The sequence below is a fragment of the Salvelinus sp. IW2-2015 genome, unplaced genomic scaffold (assembly GCF_002910315.2).
Source record: "Salvelinus sp. IW2-2015 unplaced genomic scaffold, ASM291031v2 Un_scaffold4174, whole genome shotgun sequence".
Classification (NCBI taxonomy): Eukaryota; Metazoa; Chordata; class Actinopteri; order Salmoniformes; family Salmonidae; genus Salvelinus; species Salvelinus sp. IW2-2015.
The window spans coordinates 29,783-39,736 of record NW_019945445.1 but is presented as its reverse complement, the minus strand read 5'-3'; the positions used below and the strand labels follow the sequence as shown (position 1 = coordinate 39,736).

At 43.3% G+C, this 9,954-nt stretch overlaps 1 pseudogene; it reads left to right on the top strand.

Moving 5' to 3' along the window:
• Nucleotides 1-9,954, top strand: part of LOC112076979 (SLIT-ROBO Rho GTPase-activating protein 2-like) — a 42,893-nt pseudogene that overhangs the window by 3,964 nt on the left and 28,975 nt on the right.

The following is a 9,954-nucleotide window of genomic DNA, read 5'->3' as shown; positions in this document are numbered from 1 at the left end:
AGTGCACTAATGAGGGGGAATGTTCCTAACGGTCCAAATGGACCTGAGGTGAGGTGAGGTGAGGTGAGGTGAGGTGAGGTGAGGTGTGAAACAGCCGACACAGCTGTACAGACTGACAGGAAACTTCTATTCTATTATATCTTCCTCTCTCCATAGCTCTTTTCACGTTAGGCTTAGGTTTATTTCAACATCTTGTGTACATATGCAGAAACATATAAAATATGTTGTCATACAATATAAAACACAAGTAAAAAGATGTGATTAGGTTAACTATACCCCTCCTCTCTTTGTCAGAGAAAGGCCCAAAAAATTGTCAAAGACTCCAGCCACCCTAGTCATAGACTGTTCTCTCTGCTACTGCATGGCAAGCGGTACCGGAGCGCCATGTGTAGGACAAAAAAGGCTTCTTAACAGCTTCTACCCCCAAGCCATAGACTGTTGAACAATTAATCCAATGGCCAACTGGACTATTTACGTTGTCAACCCCCCCACACCTTTGTTTTTACACTGCTGCTACTCTCTGTTTATTATCTATGCATAGTCACTTTACCCCTACCTACTGTAATGAACACAATGGGAGACAGAGGACCACAGGAGGAGGCAGGTAGCTGGGTCCAGGGGCAGGCAGAAGGTCATACAGGGGGGTCCAAAAAGGCAACAGTACAGGCAGGGAAAAGGATAGTAACGTCTTCCGGGAGATCAGGCAACAGGAAATCCGACAGGCTAAAGTACAGGCAGGGAATAGTCAAAAGGCGTCATTAGTGAGGCAGGCCAAAACTATCATACACGGGTGGATTAAATGATGGGAAAAACAGAGCTCCGAATAGAGGTGTGTCACAAAACAAACAATACCTCACAATTGTCGTGTCTTTGGCATCATTAAAGGTGAAGACTGTTATTTTATCAAATCAATTCTCTGTAATTATTATTACGTGATTACACTAATGTAAATTTAATTAACTAGGAAGTCGGGGCACCACGGAATATCTTCAGATTACGAAGTTATACTTTTCCGAATATAACTCTTATAACTCTTTACCTCACCTGAGTCTCATTTGAACGTCGTAAATTGTTGCTTATCTGCACAAACCCAGCCTTTACTATAAATCATCCATACACCAATTGGCTTAATCATTATTTACTAACTAACTAAATGATCACAGAACTGCATAAACAAACAGTAGATATTGGTTACTAACAATGACAGGGAAGATTCCCTAGTGGGCTAAACCGATATGACGGCTTGGTGGACAAAGGGAAGGGGGTGTGGACTGAGAGAGAGCGGGAAAGACAAAATGGATTCATTACACAGTCTATAATTATATACATTGAAATGCTATTCCTTCGCACATGAACGGCTGCTCCTTCGAGAATAATTGCAAGTACATATTTACGATGTATGTCATTGTTGTCTTCTCTGTTGGAATCCGGTCCGTCTGCTGGAGAGTTCATCCAAGTCTCTCTCTCTTTTTCTGGTTCCCTGAAGATCCATTTTTCGTGGTTAGAATGGATACTTCAGAGTACCATTCAGAAATGTTCTCATAGAATAGAAGTTTCAGTGGTTGTCGGTATTCGCATCCCAGGTTTACATAATTTCTTGCTCCAGACAGGTAATTAGTATCTAAGATTTGCTCTTATTCTGTAGGGATCGATAGTCTGAGTTTAACCATTTTCAGCCGTGTAGCCAATGCTCCACGTGGTATGGTTAGGAATTCAATAACTATTCGCAATCACAGCTCATGCTGTGGGTTTGCTTAGTCTGAAGAGGATTTCCTCAGGTGGGGGTTTTATTCGTAACAATAGGAAAGGGCTGTTCCATGATGCCAGATCATGTCTGTGCTCACGGGGGCGGGTCAATGACTTAGTTAAACTTTAAAGGGAATACAAAACTCTCACATTAAATGTTTAACATCACATTACATCATTTCACAAATAGTTTAATCTTTACTCATTCATTTTATACAAGAAATAGATGCAAACCTCATAATTGAGAAATGTACACATTCAGAGATATAGTTATGTGTGTTTCCTGTCCTCTGAGGTCACCAAATGAAACACACTCAACATAACTGACCCTTAAGTGTCCACTGACCCTTCCCACATTCTCACAAGTGGACATCTAGTTTCATTTTCCCATTTTGAGGATTTAGGAGTTCGACCACGTGAAATACTTTGTTCACTCTGTGGTCTCTCTCTCTCTCTGCATGAAAAGGGGAAGAGAGTCTCTGCCAGGAATTTACGACCTGAGATAACAGAACCTGTGTGTAGGAGAGAGTGAGACAGGGGGAAGCCACGATCTACACCCAGAAAGGGCCACATCATGACACAATGATGGGGTGCAAAGAACTAAACTATATAGTGTGTGATAATGACATACAGGTGTGTGAACAGGTGATCAGAATGAATGTGATTGGGATCTGGAGAGTGAGCAGCGTTCAGGGGATCTACGTGTTTGAGAGTGTGAGCTGGAGAGTGAGCAGCGTTCAGGGGATCTACGTGTTTGAGAGTGTGAGCTGGAGTGGAGCAGCGTTCATGGGATCTACGTGTTTGAGAGTGTGAGCTGGAAAGTGAGCAGCGTTCAGGGATCTACGGGTGTTTGAGAGTGGAGTGGAGAGTGAGCAGCGTTCAGGGGATCTACGTTGTTTGAGAGTGTGAGCTGGAGAGTGAGCAGCGTTCAGGGATTCACGTGTTGAGAGTGTGAGCTGGAAAGTGAGCAGCGTTCAGGGGATCTACGTGTTTGAGAGTGTGAGCTGGAGAGTGAGCAGCGTTCAGGGGATCTACGTGTTTGAGAGTGTGAGCTGGAAGCAGACGTTACACCTACATGTAAATTGACTAACCTGTACCCCACACGTTGACTCGGTACCGGTACCCCTGTATATAGCCCCGTATATTGTTATTTTATTGTTTTTTTGTCTTTTTTTTTGACTTTAGTTTATTTAGTAAATTTTCTTAACTCTATTTCTTGAACTGCGTTGTTGGTTATGGGCTTGTACGTAAGAATTTCACGTAAGGTCTATGGCTGTTGTATTTGGGCATGTGACAAATACAATTTGATTTGATGGATGGATTGAAAGATGGATGACAGTGAGGGGCTGGTTGGATTTCAGGTGGATTCATCTTTGTTAATGATGAGGTTCTGTCTATCATTACAGAGGATGGACATGTTTTCTGTGTCTCTGTCTCTGCAGAGTAAGGAGGTTGGTGTCCAGCTTTAGGAGGATCTGATGAAGGTTCTGAACGAGCTCTACGCGGTAAGACTGACTCGTCACAACCACCACACAACACACACGACCACCACACACACACACACCACACAACACACACCCCCACATGCACCACCACCACACCTCTCTTCACCACAATGAGACTGGTGTTGTATGTGTAGGCAAGTCAACATAGCCGTTTGATAGTCAGCATGTGTTTTAACTGTGTTTGTGGAGGAGGACATAGTCCCAGGGAGATTCCCTGCTGGGAGGGAGGTTGTTCTCTGTTTAGGGGCAGCAGAGGAACCACATAACTATGTCAAGACAAGTAGCAGCAGACTAATAGTGTAATTACACAGTGAGACACTCCACTAGACAGAAATAGACCGGCACACACACAGTATGGAGAGAGGACTGGGCTCAATGTCTGCCTCAGTACTCCACAGAGTCTGACAGACAGAATGTGTTTGGTGCTGTGCAGATAATCATATCTATACATCACCTCAACTCCTAAACACCTCAGCTTTAAAGCGGCATTCAGCAGTTGAAACAATCACAAAAACCAAGCGGATCCCCGCCTCTGTTTCAGTTCAAATCTGAAGGACAGGGCAGGAGAAATGTAACAACTCTCAGATTAATGGATAGAGCTATGGATGCAACGACTGACTATCCATGATATCAACATATAGCTTTAACCATGTTTTAACACTATATGGTGTTTGTTTACATTTACTTTATTGACCAACATTGTAGTAAAACAATCGAATATTTTGGGTTCTGGTGGGGTGTGACAGTTGAACTAAGCTCATGAGGCATTTATAAGTTATATTCTTCAAGAATCAATAGGTACATATCATTAATTTATAAGTTACATTCTTCATGAATCAATGGGTACATATCATTCATTTACAAGTCCAAAAATGAATGGAGCAACTACAGATTGCCCCTTTAAGTGATCCTTTTTCAAGAGATTAGTGAATCTGAATCTGAGCCTTGCTTAGCTCTGGCCACACACACACACACACACACACACACACACACACACACACACACAAGAGAAGAGATTCACTGACATACAACATAAGCATCACTCAGATACACCTGAAAAAAAAATAGAACTCAAGCAACTATGGTCAGGGCGTGACCGAGAGTGGTAGCAGAGAGAGAGGGAGAAGATATAGATAGGAGAAACTAGAGAGAGAGCGAGACAGAGGGAGAGGAACGAGAGAGAAAACAGAGGAGAGCGAAAAGAGAGAGAGACAGAGAGAGAGAGAGGGAGGGGGGGGGGGGGGGGGGGGGGGGGAGAGAGAGCGGAGAAACGAAGAGAATATTTAGTGTAAGAACTTAATGAGGGCGGGGAATGTTCCTAACGGTCAAATGGACTGAAGGGTGAGGTGAGGTGAAGGTGAGGTGAGGTGAGGTGAGGATGGTGAACAGCGACAGCTGTCAGATGACAGAACTTCTATTCTTTATATTTCCTCTTCTCATAGTCTTTTACAAGTTAGGTCTTAGGTTTTAATTTTGCAACCATCTTGTGTACAATATGCGAACATATAATATGTTGTATAATACAATAATAACAAAGTAAAGATGTGATCTAGGTTAACTATATTAACCCCTCTCTCTTTGTCGCGAAGGGCCAAAAAATTGTCAAAGTTCAGCCACCTAGTCATAGACTGTTTCTTCTCTGCTACTGCATGGCAAGCGGTACGGAGCGCCTGTGTAGGAAAAGGCTTCTTAACAGTTCTCCGCAAGCATAGACTGGTTGTAACAATTATATCCATGGCCAATCTGGACTGATTTACGTTGTCAACGCCCCACACCTTTGTTTTTTACACTGCTGCTACTCTGTTTTATTATCTTGATATAGTCTTTCCCTTACTACTGTAATGACCAATGGGAGCAGAGGAGCAGGAGGCGGCGGTAGCTGGGTCAGGAGGCAGAAAGGTTCATACAGGGGGGTCAATAAGGCAACAGTAACAGGCAGGGAAAAGGATAGTAAGCTTTCGGGAGATCAGGCAACAGGAATCGCCGGCTAAAGTTACGGCAGGGAATAGTCAAAAGGCGTCATTAGTGAGGCAGGCCAAACTTATACACGGGTGGATTATAATGATTGGGAAAAACAGAGCTCCGAATAGCGGTGTGTCAAAACAACATACTCACAATTGTCGTGTCTTTGGCATCATTAAAGGTGAAGAGTCTGGTTATTTTATCAATCAATGTCTCTGTCTTATTAATATTTACGTGATTCACTATATGTAAATTTTAATTAACTAGGAGGTTGGGGCACACGGAATACTTCAGATTAAAGAGTTATAACTTTTCCGATATACTCTTATCACTCTTTACTCTGAGTCTATTTGACGTCGTAAATTGTTGCTTATCTGACAAACAGCCTTTTAAACTATAAATATCATTACACCATATTGGGCTTAATCATTTTTACTACTAACTAAATGATGCCAGAACTGTATAAACAACGTGATTTGGTTATAACATGCGGGAAGTCTTCCTAGTGGGCTAACGATATGACGGCTTGGTGGACAAGGGAAGGGGGTGTGGGACTGAGAGAGGAGCGGGAAAGACAAATGGATCATTCAGTCTATAATTAATATCTTGAATGCTCATTCTTCGCCATGAGGCTGCTCTTCGGAATAATTGCGAGTCAATATTTACGATGTAATGTCATTGTTGTCTTCTCTGTTGGATGCGGTTGTCACTGGAGACCGAGTTTCACAGTTCCAAGTTCTTCTCTCTTTTTCCTGGTTCCCTCACTCCGAACATCCATTTTTCTCTGTGGCTTACGAACTGGACTACTTCAGAGTACATTCAGAAATGTTCTCATAGATGGAAGTTACAGTGTTGGTACGTCATATGAAATGTCCGCATCCAGTTTACCATCATAATCTCCTCTTGCTCCAGAAGGTAATTTAAGTAATCTAAGATTTTGTCTTATTGTGGGCATCGATAGTCTGAGTTTAACCATTCTTCAGCCGTGTAGCCAATGCCACCCGTGGTATGGTTCTGATTCAATAACTATTTCGCAATCAACGCTCATGCTGTGGGTTTGCTTATCTGAAAGAGTGACTTTTCCTCACGTGCTGGGGGTGTTTGTAATTCGTAACAGGATAAGGAAAGGGGCTGTATCATGTCCAACACATGTACTGGTGCTCGACGGGGGGCGGGTATTATTACGTTAAACTTTAAAGGGAATACAAAACTTCGCAACAATTAAAAATGTTTAAGCATACACATTACATACATTTCCACCAATAGTTTATATCTTCTAATCATTCATTTTATACAGAAATGATGCAAAACCTCAATATTGAGAAATGTACAACTTCAGATAAATAGTTATGTGGTTTCCTGTCTCTGAGGTCAACAAATGAAACACCTCAAACATAATCTGAAACCTTAAAGTGTCCACTGACTTCCACATTCCTCAAAGTGACATTAAGTTTTATTTTCCTTTGAGAGATTTAGGAGTTCGAAGCACACGTGAATATATCTTGTTCATCTGTGGTCTCTCTTCTCTCTGCATGGAAAAGGGGAGAGAAGTCTCTGCCAGGAATTTACGACCTGAGATAAGATGTGGTGGTAGGAGAGAGTGAGACAGGGGGAGAGACGATCTACACCAGAAAGGGGCACGATCACATGAAATGAATGGGGGTGCAAAGAAATAAACTATATAGTGTGTGATAATGACATACAGGTGTGTGAAGCAGGTGATCAGAATGAATGTATTGGGATTGGAGAGTGAGCAGCGTTCAGGGGATCTACGTGTTTGAGAGTGTGAGCTGGAGAGTGGAGCAGCGTTAGGGGATCTACCGTGTTTGGAGTGTGGAGCTGGACAAGTGGAGCAGCGTTCATGGGATCTACGTGTTTTGAGAGTGTGAGTGGAAAGTGAGCAGGCGTTCAGGGATCTACGTGGTTTTGGAGTGGAAGCTGGAGAGTGAGCAGCGTTCAGGGGATCTACGTGTTTGAGAGTGTGGCTGGGAGAGTGAGCAGCGTTCGGGAATCTACGTGTTTGAGAGTGTGAGCTGGAAAGTGAGGGCAGCGTTCAGGGGATCTACGTGTTTGAGAGTGTGAGCTGGAGAGTGAGCAGCGTTCAGGGGATCTACGTGTTTGAGAGTGTGAGCTGGAAGCAGACGTTCCCCTACATGTAAATTGACTAACCTGTACCCCCACACGTTGACTCCGGTACCTGGTACCCTCTGTATATAGCCGTTATTGTTATTTTTAGTTTTTTTTTGTCTTTTTTTTTGACTTTAGTTTATTTAGTAAATTTTCTTAAATCTATTTCTTGAAACTGCGTTTGTTGGTTATGGGCTTGTACGTAAGAATTTCACGTAAGGTCTATGGCTTGTTGTATTTGGGCATGTGAAAATACAATTTGATTTGTGGATGGATTGAAGATGGATGACAGTGAGGGGCTGGTTGGATTTCAGGTGGATTCATCTTGTTAATGATGAGGTTCTGTCTATCATTACAGAGGTAGGCATGTTTTCTGTTGTCTCTGTCTCTGCCAGAGTGAAGGAGGGTTGGTGTCAGCTTTAGGAGGATCTGATGAAGGTTCTTGAACGAGCCTTACGCGGTAAGACTGACTCGTCACAACACACCACACACACACACACACACACACATCACACACCACACACACACACACCACCACACACACACACACACACACCACACACACCACACACCACACCTCTCTTACACCATGAGACTGGTGTTGTATGATGTAGGCCAGTCAACATAGCCGTTTGATAGTCGAGCATGTTGTTTTAACTGTGGTTTGTGGATGGAGGACATAGTCCCGCGGAGATTCCCTGCTGGGAGGGAGTTGGTTCTCTGTTTAGGGGCAGCAGTAGGAACCACATAACTATGTCAACGACAAGTTAGCCGCAGACTAATAAGTGGTATTTACAAACGTGAGAAACCTCCATAGCAGAAATTAGACGGAGCTACGTCACACAGTATTTGGGAGATGAGGGTAGGCTGGGCTATCATATGATTTTGCCTCAGTGGACTTTCGTCAGACAGCGTTGAAGATCGAGATATAGTGATCTTTGGCCTTGGCTTGTATCGCACGTATACTATATTGATGAGTTGTTAATCTCTTTCATACACTGCACTGTCCTTCCGATTTCGAACTGGGCAACAGAGGGACGGGTCCTAATCAGGCTGCTAGCTTTTCGATGCGGGTTCGAGTTCGTTGTTGTGGTGAACTAATCATCAAAATACAAGGGGACTGGGGCTGCGCGGTGTATTCAGTTAATAGTGTTAGAGTCGGGGCAGTGAGATTATTATGGTACAGTATCGTTTCGCATGGATGTTAATGATTGTATGAGTATGGATGCTATTGCATGACTTCCTATGCTACATAAACATATAGTTTACTTATGTTCTCTGTCACTATTGGCGTGTGTATGTTCTTGACTGGTTAGCTTTTTATTGACCAACTGAGTGAAAGAATCGATGAGCGTCTCTCTCCATCTGTGTGTGTGCATAGGTCTATGGGTTCTAGGTGTGGGTTGCTGACTGTGGATCTCATGAATGCGTTATGAGTGGGCATTTTATACAGTCATATTCTGTGTATCAGACTATGAGGTAAGTATTATCTCTTTGCTGAGGTCAACTTGTGATTCGTGCATTGCTCACATGATGTTGTAGTCCGTGGTTTAGCTTGATCTTGTCTTGCCTCCTTGACAAGAGATTCGGAGTAGATAACGTCTGCTCGATCTCTGCAGCCGGTTGCCGGGCTCTTTTGGGGATTTGGCCATGGATTCTCCTACAACCAAGTTAACAAATGATGACTATCAACGGTATGTTGCCTTGCCTACTACAACCAGTTTTGTGGTTGGACGATAGCAGGTGCTGTACGGCTCGTAGTCGTGGACTGATGTGATCGCTAGTCGCGTTGCTAGATCGACTGTGATCATGTGTGTGTGTTGTGTTTGTGTGTTGTGTGTGTGGTGTGATCGCATCAGCTACGATGTGTGTGTGTGTGTGTGTGCCCTCACCACCCACACACCACAAACACAACACCACACACACACACACACACACACACACTTGTGAAGCAGCAGTCTGATAGTTTAAAGAGGGAAACTCATGGGGTCGTCGCCCATGTTTCCCTCTTTAAGTGGTCAGTGTTAGTGGCTGACACTGCACACACTGACACGTGTGTGGCATTCTGGCAGAATTGTGTGTGTGAGAGAAACCCAGAGACAGAGACAAGTGAGAAAAGTTGTGGTGTGTGGTGTATGTATGCCGTCAGGGTTTCGTTAGGAAAATGTGGCGCCGGACATTTGACCGGCAGCATTTTAATTTACCGGACATTTGACCGGCAGCATTTTTAATTTACCGGACATTTTGACCGGCAGCATTTTAATTTACCGGACATTTGACCGACAGCAATTTTAATTTACGCGACATTTGACCGGCAGCATTTTTAATTTACCGGACATTTGACGGCATTTAATTTACCGGACATTTGACCGGCAGCATTTTAATTTACCGGACATTTGACCGGCAGAATTTTATTTACCGGACATTTGACCGGCAGCATTTTAATTTACCGGACATTTGACCGGACAGCATTTTAATTTAGCGACATTTGACCGGCGCATTTTAATTTTACCGGACATTGACCGGCAGCATTTTAATTAACCGGACATTTGACGGCAGCATTTTAATTTTACGTAATGTACCGCGCATGTTTGTATTTTCCGGATTATTTGGA